Below are 11,351 nucleotides of genomic sequence, written 5' to 3'. Positions count from 1 at the left end.
CACTGTAGGCTGAGATTACTTCAAAGGAAACTAGAATTTCATGTGGGTACAATCAAAAGTGCCTATATGAAAAAAGTCTGGAAACTTATTGAAAACACATCCTATATATATATATATATATATATATATATATATAGGATGTGCTTTCAATAAGTATATATATATATATATATATATATATATATATATATATATATAGGATGTGCTTTCAATAAGTATATATATAAATATATATATATATATATATATATATATATATATATATATATATATATATATTTAAAGTGATGGTTGTGTAGTTCCAACGAGAGAAAAAATGTATATTTAAAAGAGTGTAGCCATCAACAATTGTGGGTTTTTTTTAAAGGTTTTCATCATATTTTTATTTTAAAATATTTTTATAACGCGTTTCGAGCTTAGGGTGTGCTCTCTTCAGATATTTTCGTAAAAAGTTTTTCTTTAAAATGGGAGTTTGTAGAATTACCTCCGCTGATATTAAATATGTTTTTCAGAGTGATGCGATGCGTGTGTTCAGTGTTCAGACATTCTGTCTCCAACTGTAAGTGTTCACAGTGACCGGTCAAAGTTAGTTTCAAAGAGTGTTTTTTAGTCCATATGGTGAAGGTTTTTATGTTTTTTTTAGGGTTCTTTTTAAAGACTTTTTTTCCCCATGTATAGCATACACTCACACACAATCACATACGCATACATGTACATTCATGTACATGTACACATGCACACGCACACATACGCAGGCACACACACATACACACACGTACATACATAGAAATATATGTAGGAGCATACATATATACACATATACATACCCACCTACACACTCACACACGTACTCGCATACATCCACCACTAACAATTATTTTTATTTTTTTATTTTTTTTATATCTTTTATTTTATATACATATATATATATATATATATACTTTTTTTTTTTTTTTTTTTTTCCAACCAAAACACGCATGTATATATGCGCTTAATCATTCAGACATACGTACACGCACCCACACACACACAAGTAAGATGGAGAATAGGTAGAAGATATATATACACACACATACACGCACATACACACATATATGTACACACATATATGTATGTGCACATACACTCACAAACATCCACATACTATGTAGGCACATACACATACACACACACATGCACACACACAGACATATGCAGGGGCTCACACATACGCGTATATCCATATCCACACGAACACATTTACCCACTCATACATGTGCATACATATGTATATATATATATATATACACACACACATACATACGGATGTGTATACACTCATCCACCCATATATATATATGGGCACATGCACTCACAATCACACACACACATACATATTCATACATTCCACCTTATGTATATATTGGTTGAAGTTTCCTTTCCAATCCAAGCACATATGCATACATGGATTCGGTCACCCAAACATAAGTGCACGTATACATACAAACAAGATGTAGCATAGATAACAGATGATATATAATTATACACACACGCATACACAATCATATGTGCACACCCACGCACACACACATATACACACGCACACACGCACGCACATACACATACATACGTTTAATTTCTAGTTGTTTGTTTAGTTAAGAGAAATGGTACTGTACTGGGTATGGGCGCATGCACCCGCGAAAGTGTGCGTGTGCCTTATTGTGCTTTTTTGTTGTTTCGTGTGTGAGGGTGCACACCTACCCAAGCATGCATGCGTGTAAGTGTATTTTGTGTTTTGCCTATTTATGTGTATAATTATGGAGAGATGTTTAAGGCGGGGTTAAACTTTGCTATGAAATTTTTTTTTTGTGTTAGCAAGTAGAAGTAGTTGTCAGTTTGGAAGATGGGCATTATCTCGAATCTGCCTCCACTGCATGTGTGTATATGTTGTGATACATGTAGGTGTCTATTTTCCGCGATTTTGATGATGATCTTCCAAACTGACAACTACTTCTACTTGCTAACACAAGAAAAAAATTTCATAGCAAAGTTTAACCCCGCCTTAAACATCTCTCCATAATTATACACATAAATAGGCAAAACACAAAATACACTTACACGCATGCATGCTTGGATAGGTGTGCACCCTCACACATGAAACAACAAAAAAGCACAATAAGGCACACGCACACTTTCGCGGGTGCGCGCGCCCATACCCAGTACAGTACCATTTCTCTTAACTAAACAAACAACTAGAAATTAAACGTATGTATGTGTATGTGCGTGCGTGTGTGCGTGTGTATATGTGTGTGTGCGTGGGTGTGCACATATGATTGTGTATGCGTGTGTGTATAATTATATATCATCTGTTATCTATGCTACATCTTGTTTGTATGTATACGTACACTTATGTTTGGGTGACCGAATCCATGTATGCATATGTGCTTGGATTGGAAAGGAAACTTCAACCAATATATACATAAGGTGGAATGTATGAATATGTATGTGTGTGTGTGATTGTGAGTGCATGTGCCCATATATATATATGGGTGGATGAGTGTATACACATCCGCATGTATGTGTGTGTATATATATATATATATACATATGTATGCACATGTATGAGTGGGTAAATGTGTTCGTGTGGATATGGATATACGCGTATGTGTGAGCCCCTGCATATGTCTGTGTGTGTGCATGTGTATGTGTATGTGCCTACATAGTATGTGGATGTTTGTGAGTGTATGTGCACATACATATATGTGTGTACATATATGTGTGTATGTGCGTGTATGTGTGTGTATATATATCTTCTACCTATTCTCCATCTTACTTGTGTGTGTGTGGGTGCGTGTACGTATGTCTGAATGATTAAGCGCATATATACATGCGTGTTTTGGTTGGAAAAAAAAAAAAGTATATATATATATATATATATATATATATATATATGTATATAAAATAAAAGATATAAAAAAAATAAAAAAATAAAAATAATTGTTAGTGGTGGATGTATGCGAGTACGTGTGTGAGTGTGTAGGTGGGTATGTATATGTGTATATATGTATGCTCCTACATATATTTCTATGTATGTACGTGTGTGTATGTGTGTGTGCCTGCGTATGTGTGCGTGTGCATGTGTACATGTACATGAATGTACATGTATGCGTATGTGATTGTGTGTGAGTGTATGCTATACATGGGGAAAGAAAGTCTTTAAAAAGAACCCTAAAAAAAACATAAAAACCTTCACCATATGGACTAAAAAACACTCTTTGAAACTAACTTTGACCGGTCACTGTGAACACTTACAGTTGGAGACAGAATGTCTGAACACTGAACACACGCATCGCATCACTCTGAAAAACATATTTAATATCAGCGGAGGTAATTCTACAAACTCCCATTTTAAAGAAAAACTTTTTATGAAAATATCTGAAGAGAGCACACCCTAAGCTCGAAACGCGTTATAAAAATATTTTAAAATAAAAATATGATGAAAACCTTTAAAAAAACTCACAATTGTTGATGGCTACACTCTTTTAAATATATATATATATATATATATATATTATGTGTATATATATTATGTATATATATGTGTGTATATATATAATGTATATATATATAATGTATATATATATAAAATGTATATATATATAATGTATATATATAAAATGTATATATATATAATGTATATATATATATATATATATATAATGTGTATATATATAAAATGTATATATAATGTATATATATAATATATATATAATGTATATATATATAATGTATATATAATGTATGTATGTATATATATATATATAATGTGTGTATGCATATAATGTATATATCTATATATATATAATGTATATATATATATATATAATGTATATATATAATGTATATAATGTATATATCTATATATATATATCTATATATATATATCTATAAAAGTGAAAGTGTCTGTGTGTGTGTCTGTGTACATTTCCCTACGCATTAACTGTCAATTTTTAGCCTACAGACTCGAAATTTGATATACAGGGTACTGGGATTTGGGAAAATCGATGTGATTGGTTTTCGAGCAGAAATTTTGCGATTAAGGGGTCAAAGTTTAACAATTTGACTTTTGAGAACTTTACCAAACTCCTCCTACAATTTTGTGGTCTAAACACTTTAAATTTTAGATATAGGTTCCTTGGACATGGATCTAACTTAATAACTTGATTTGAGCCTAAAACAATAAATTTTAAGGAGTCATAATAGGAGTCAAAGTTAAAAAAATAGACCGTTTTTTTTTTGCTCAGCATACACCTCAAAACACTCGGGCAACGCCGGGCACCCATGCTAGTATATATATATATAATGTATATATATCTATATATATATATATATATATATATATATATATATATATATATATATATATATTAGCATTTCGGCCCAGCGTTGCTCGGGTGTTTGGAGGTGTATGCTGAGGAAAAAATAAATAAATAAAACGGTAAATTTTAACTTCGACCCCTATTATGAATCCTTAATATTTATTGTTTTGGGCTCAAATTAAGTTATTAAGTTAGATCCATGTCCAAGGAACCTATATCTAAAATTTCAAGTGTTTAGACCCGAAATTGTCGGAGGAGTTTGGTAGAGTTCTCAAAAGTCAAGTCGTTGAACTTTGACCCCTTAACAGCCAAATTACTGCCCGAAAACCGATCACATAGATTTTCCCAAATCTTAGTATCCCATACATCAAATTTTGAGTCTGTAGACTGAAAATTAACAGAGTTATTGCGAAGGCAAATGTACACAGACACACAGACACGTTCACTTTTATAGATATATTAGCATGGTTATCCAGCGTTGCCCGGGTGTTTGGAGGTGTATACTGAGCAAAAAAACAAAAAAAACAAAACGGTCAATTTTTTTAACTTTGACCCCCATTATGACCCCTTAAAATTTATTGTTTTGGGCTCAAATAAAGTTAAGTTAAATCCATGTCCAAGTAACCTATATCTAAAATTTCAAGTGTTTAGACCCAAAATTGTCGGAGGAGTTAGGTAGAGTTCTCAAAGGACAAATCGTTGAACTTTGACCCCTTAACAGCAAAATTTCTGGCCGAAAACCAATCACATCGATTTTCCCAAATCTCAGTATCCCGTATATAAAATTTCGAGTCTGTAGACTAAAAATTAACAAAGTTATTGTGTAGGGAAATGTACACAAACATACAGACAGACAGATAGACACGTTCACTTTTATAGATATATAGACTAGTATTTCAGCCTGGTATTGCCCGGGTGTTTGGAGATGTATGCTGAGCAAAAAAAAAACAAAAAGAAACGGTCAATTTTTTTAACTTTGACCCCTATTATGACTCCTTAAAATTTATTGTTTTGGGCTCAAATCAAGTTATTAAGTTAGATCCATGTCCAAGGAACCTATATCTAAAATTTCAAGTGTTTAGACCCAAAATTGTAGGAGGAGTTAGGTAGAGTTCTCAAATCGTTGAACTTTGACCCCTTAACAGCCAAATTTCTGGCCGAAAACCGATCACATCGATTTTCCCAAATCTCAGTATCCCGTATATCAAATTTCGAGTCTGTAGACTAAAAATTGACAGAGTTATTGCGTAGGGAAATGTACACACACACACAGACACTTTCACTTTTATAGATAGATATATAAATATATGTGTATATATATATATATATATATATATATATATGTATGTATGTATATTTATATGTATGTATGTATATATATATGTATGTATATTTGTGTCAGGTCATGTCATATGCTACTGGTACCATGTAATCAAGTACTACCAGTCTCATGGTCGGGTCACCGACGACTAAACTGGTTCCCCCACCAAACTTGTTTGGTGAGGAGGGCGGCTAGTCTCCCTGAAGGATTAAAAACAAGGTCTTTCAAACGGCGGATGAACCTTTTTCGGAGTCAACGGCCAACTAGCATCGTGTATATTTGTGTGCATGTATATATGTGTTGGGGTGGAGAGGGCTCCCGTAAGCCGTGGTGAAGGCAACCTTTCTAGGAGAAGCAATTCTCTGATTTAAAAAAACATAAAGCGGGAGACCAGTACCCGCATTAAGCTGGTCTGCAGTTTAATTTGTTGCTGGCTATCTTGCTCTTGCTTGTTGCTGGATCTCAACATTTTGAACCGAGAGAGAGATTTAGCTGTCGTACAAAGCTAAGACTCTATAACTTCATCTTTGTATAGATACTCCCTCAGGCATTTGGGCTCATGGACTTTAAGTGTCCGAGAGAGTGGCACTCGTCTGGCAGGACATTGCAATCATCATCAATCATCATGTATATATATATATGTATGTGTGTATATATATATATATATATGTATGTATATATAGTATATGTGTGTGTATATATATATATATATATATATATATATATATATATATATATATACTAGCAGAAGTACCCATCGTTGACTGTATATGTATGAGTGTATATATATACATATATATATATATATGTATGTATATATAGTATATGTGTGTGTGTATATATATATACTAGCAGAAGTACCCATCGTTGACTGGGTTCTAAAACAGCCTACAGAAAATGGACTGTGATTGATGAAAGTATGGTAGGTTATGAAATGGAGGGGGTTAATACTCCGAACTTTTACCCTAAGCAAAATATGATGAAAGTAAAGATAATTTTTGTGAAAATATATTTTTTATATCAACTGTGTTTGCATTCGTAGCCAAGAGTGACCAACAAAATGATGTTTCCTTACAAAGGGAAAATGTTATATATATAATAATATAAATATACAATAAATAAATGTTACCATAGTCAATAAAAGTTACTTTTATGGTAGAAAAGTTCATTGGTTTGTATTTTTAAGTAGTTTGTAAAAAAATTTTTTTTTTTAATTCACGAACCGGTTTAAAAAAAAATCCAAATGGCAGCGACTTTGAAATGGAGAGCCCCGTTTTCAATTTGAAGGAAGGGCACTTGAGCATTCTGTGTTAACAATTTAAGAGAGTTCCATCAATGTAAGGAATATTTATAAACATATTTTAATGTTTTCCGTTATTTTTTGCTTGAGGAATATTCGATCATGGCATGTGTAGTTTATATAAAAATTTATTTAAGTAGTTATCGCCTCAAATTTTGTTTTAATTTCGGTTCACTGAAATTATTTCAAGTAAAGAGCATTAAAAACTATTTCAAAACAAAAAAAACATGAACTGAACTTTTATTGACTATGGTAACATTTATTTCTTGTATATTTATTTTTTGGGATAGTCGTTTGTTGGTTTTTCTGCTAAACATTCTTACTAAATAATATCGATGAAATATCAAAAAACAAAGAAACAAAAACAGTTTTGAAAAATAATGAAGCTTTACTTACTTTAGTAAAATAATCCAAAACAGCAAAATGGGATATTAAAAAAGTAAACACATAATTACTTTAGTTTTTTAAAGCAAAGAATCGATATAAATATGAATAAGAAAAAAATGACGCCCTTTTCAAGCAGAACAGCTTCGTTTCAGTTTTACAGTATTGAATGGTGTAGTATTGCGCCATCATATTCAGGGTTGTACTATTGTAATGTAAAGAATGCGCAGAAAGGGTTGTAATCAATTGGATTCCTTCTAGTACACTGACAAAAAAAGCTTAAACAGATATATAAATAAAAATAAATAGGTTATGTAAATGTTTTTAAAAAGACACGTAATAACGTGAGCAGGATTTTTTCCTTCTTTTGACATGATAACAAGTAACATTATTTTTTATTATTTATCTATTTATCTATTTTCGAAAGAGTGCCACGTGCAAGTGGAGAAGGAAAAAAACAGTTATGCAAAATTTGTGTCGAGAATTGTCTAAAGTCCCAACTTTTTTTTTGGCTTTCACTTTAATAAGAATGTGAATTTATGAGGTGAATTTATTTGACACAATGATTCAACTCAAAAAAATAAATAAAAGCTAACGTGAATTAAAATTAAAGTTAAGGTGTTATTGTGGACCCTCGTCCCTTTTAAAAAACCTTGTTAAACTTTGTGACATATTTACATTCTATGGAGGTCAGGCGCGAACGAACACCCAATAATTTTATTATACCATATTTCTTCAAACTGAAACATAATTATCAAAGTATATTTACGCAAATAGATATGAAAAGTCTTTGTTAAAGTTTATGCCATATTTCCATGAAGTACAGGCGTGAACGCAGACCCCACAATTTTATTATACCATCCCTGTTTAAAGTAAACAGACTTATCAAAGTATTATTATGCACATCTATATCAAAAACCCTTGTAAACGTTTTTTTTTTCATTTTTTATTTCCATACTTTGGGGGCCAGGCGTAAACGCAGACCCCACAATTTTTATGAACCACCATTCTGCCAGATCGAACATACCCATTCCTGATCCTTCATACATCTTCTATCATTATATGTAATCAGTTTTTTAAAATAGTCAACCATATAGGAACCTATTCATGATCACACACACACACACACACACACACAGACGTTCAGCTTTATATTATAGATATATGTATTATGTATATATAATATATATATATGTAATATATATGTATGTATATATAATCTATCTATATATCTATAAAAGTGAAATTGTGTGTGTGTGTGTGTGTGTGTGTGTGTGTGTGTGTGTGTGTGTGTGTGCATTTCCCTACCTAACTATCCTGTCAATTCTTAGTCTACAGACTCGAGATTTGACATAAGGGTTATTGAGATTTGGGAAAATCTTTTTAATCGGTTTTTGGCCAGAAATTTGTCTGTCAAGGGGTCACAGTTCAACGATTTGACCTTTGAAAACTCTACCAAAACTCCTCTGCCAATTGTATACGAAGCATATAATTGATTTACTGTTTTGTTATCTTGTATTGGTTTTTGTTTTACCACTTCTTGTTTCATTAAGAAAAAATATTTAAAGAAATGTAAAAAAATAAATATTTCTATATGGTTTCGTTATTTTATTCTATGCTTAGTGATTTCTGTTCCATATTTACATCAACTGTATCCATTTCTGCCACCTTTATTTGGCTGGAGATTTGCTTTAAATGATATCAGTGAATTTCAAAAACCATTGCACTGACGCTTTTGAAATTTGGAAAAGGGATTTTTTGCATAACAGTAGCAAGTATCGCTCATTGTCTGGCCTTCAGGTCAAGATCACAGTGTAGTATCTGTTCTGATGCTAAACTTCACCTTTTCTGTCCTCGGTCAGTGGAGGAGAAGTCCTTCATGACTGAGATAATTTTTATTTTTGTTTCTCTCCAGACTGCTCCTTTTTGGGGAGCTGGATTATTCCCACATTAAAAACCGACCTTGTGTCTAACTCTTCCCTCATGGTGAAGTAAGTAAATAGGAACAGTGGTTTATATAGGTGATATATATGGATGATTAAGTTCATATGAAAAAATATATTTGAAAATAAAAATATCCGTAACCATTTGCATTGATGGAATAAATATTGTACATAAAGTGGTTTTTTTTTTTTTTTTTGGCGAAATTAAGAAATGTTTTTGTGTTAATTAGAGAACATATAGCTCATTTAAAACATAGAGAAAAATAAGATAAATAATTTAAATTTTCAATTAAATTTATTGAATCAAATTTATTGAAAACAACTGAATTGGTTATAGTTTTGAATTTTTGAGATAAGGACTGATTGTTTATATCATATAGTTTTCTTTTTCTTTTTTTCTAACCAACATGCCTGAGGACAGTCAAAGGCGAATCCAACTGAATCGTTGCACAAATAACACTCAAGATGCGAACAATAGTCCGATCAATCTAAGTAATATAAAATTATTTTTAGTCCTTTTCATAAATTTTAATATTTAGTCCTGATCAATATTTGCATCTCTTTTATTATGAATAAAGGAAATAGGAAGACCTTTTACTCACTATTTCATATTTACTCTTCCTCTCCTCATGTGCGATTCATCTGGATGAAGTGAAAACATTATTTTCTGATGATTCTTAGAATTTGTATTTTATTACATTTTTTGTTTTGATTTCAAAAATCATATATGCACAAATACCACTCAAGATGAGAACAATAGTCCGATCAATACAAGTAATATAAACTGAATAGGTTATTTTATAATATTTTAAAATATCTACTTTTTTTTTATTATATTTTAAAATATCTGTTTTTTTTTTAATTATATTTAAAAAAAAAACTGCTTTTTTTTAAATTATATTTTAAAATATCTGCTTTTTTTTTATTATATTTTAAAATATCTGGGTTTTTTTTTATTGTATTAAAGAAACTGCTTTTTTCATTATATTTTAAAATATCTACTTTTTTATTATATTTAAAAAAAAAACTGCTTTTTTAAATTATATTTTAAAATACCTGCTTTTTTATCATATTAAAAATCTGCTTTTTTAAAATTATATTTTTAAATATCTGCTTTTTTATCATATTAAAAAAAACTGCGTTTTTAACTTATATTTTAAAATATCTGCTTTTTTGTATTGTATTTTAAAATATCTGCTTTTTTTTACTTATATTTTAAAATATCTGCTTTTTTTTTTACTTATATTTTAAAATATCTGCTATTTTTATTATATTTTAAAATATCTACTTCTTTTATTATATTTTAAAATATCTGCTTTTTAAATGTTATTTTAAAATATCTGCTTTTTTTTTTAACTAATGCATGATATTTTAAATCAAGGTAGATCCAGATTATATTTAGCTTAGTTAGTTTAAGGCAAATTGTTTTGTAATCCATTTCTCTTTTGAAGTTTCTGATGTTCCATTTCTTGTCTAATGTATCATTTGAATGGTCAACACTGACCATTGTTCTGCACATAAAAAATTAATTTAAAAAATGATAAATATATAGATATTGCTTATATTACCTATGCTGATACATAGTTTCTATTCCAAATCGCCTAGAAATCCGTCCACTAGTTCTCTAGTTGCAATGCTGGCATTTATCCAAAGATGTATTCATATATAAAGTTTGTTTTATTACCATGGTCGGCAACCTCTGACCCACCAAGAGATTTTCATTCGTCTATTAACAAATGTTAGCATTTGACCGCCCAAACAATTTTCCTGGCGCTTCTACACTATTGGGACGAAATTTCAGAAATCATAATACTGAACTTCACATGAAAACAATGGTATCTATGTATTCCTCATATTTTTAAGATGATTATATCCAAAAATTACGAAAATCGATAAGGTAGAAAAATATTTATTAAAGAAAATGAAAAATAGAATTTGATGAAAACGATCGTAAGACACAGGAGAGTTCGAAAGTGGGGTAATTTTCTGTTTTGATTTAAACAAAATGGCGGCAATTTTTCACCTACTAACATGATAAAAGTTAT

Source organism: Euprymna scolopes, chromosome 1, assembly GCF_053919585.1.
Source record: "Euprymna scolopes isolate OS-2025 chromosome 1, ASM5391958v1, whole genome shotgun sequence".
Taxonomy (NCBI): domain Eukaryota; kingdom Metazoa; phylum Mollusca; class Cephalopoda; order Sepiida; family Sepiolidae; genus Euprymna; species Euprymna scolopes.
This window is presented reverse-complemented; position numbering follows the sequence as displayed.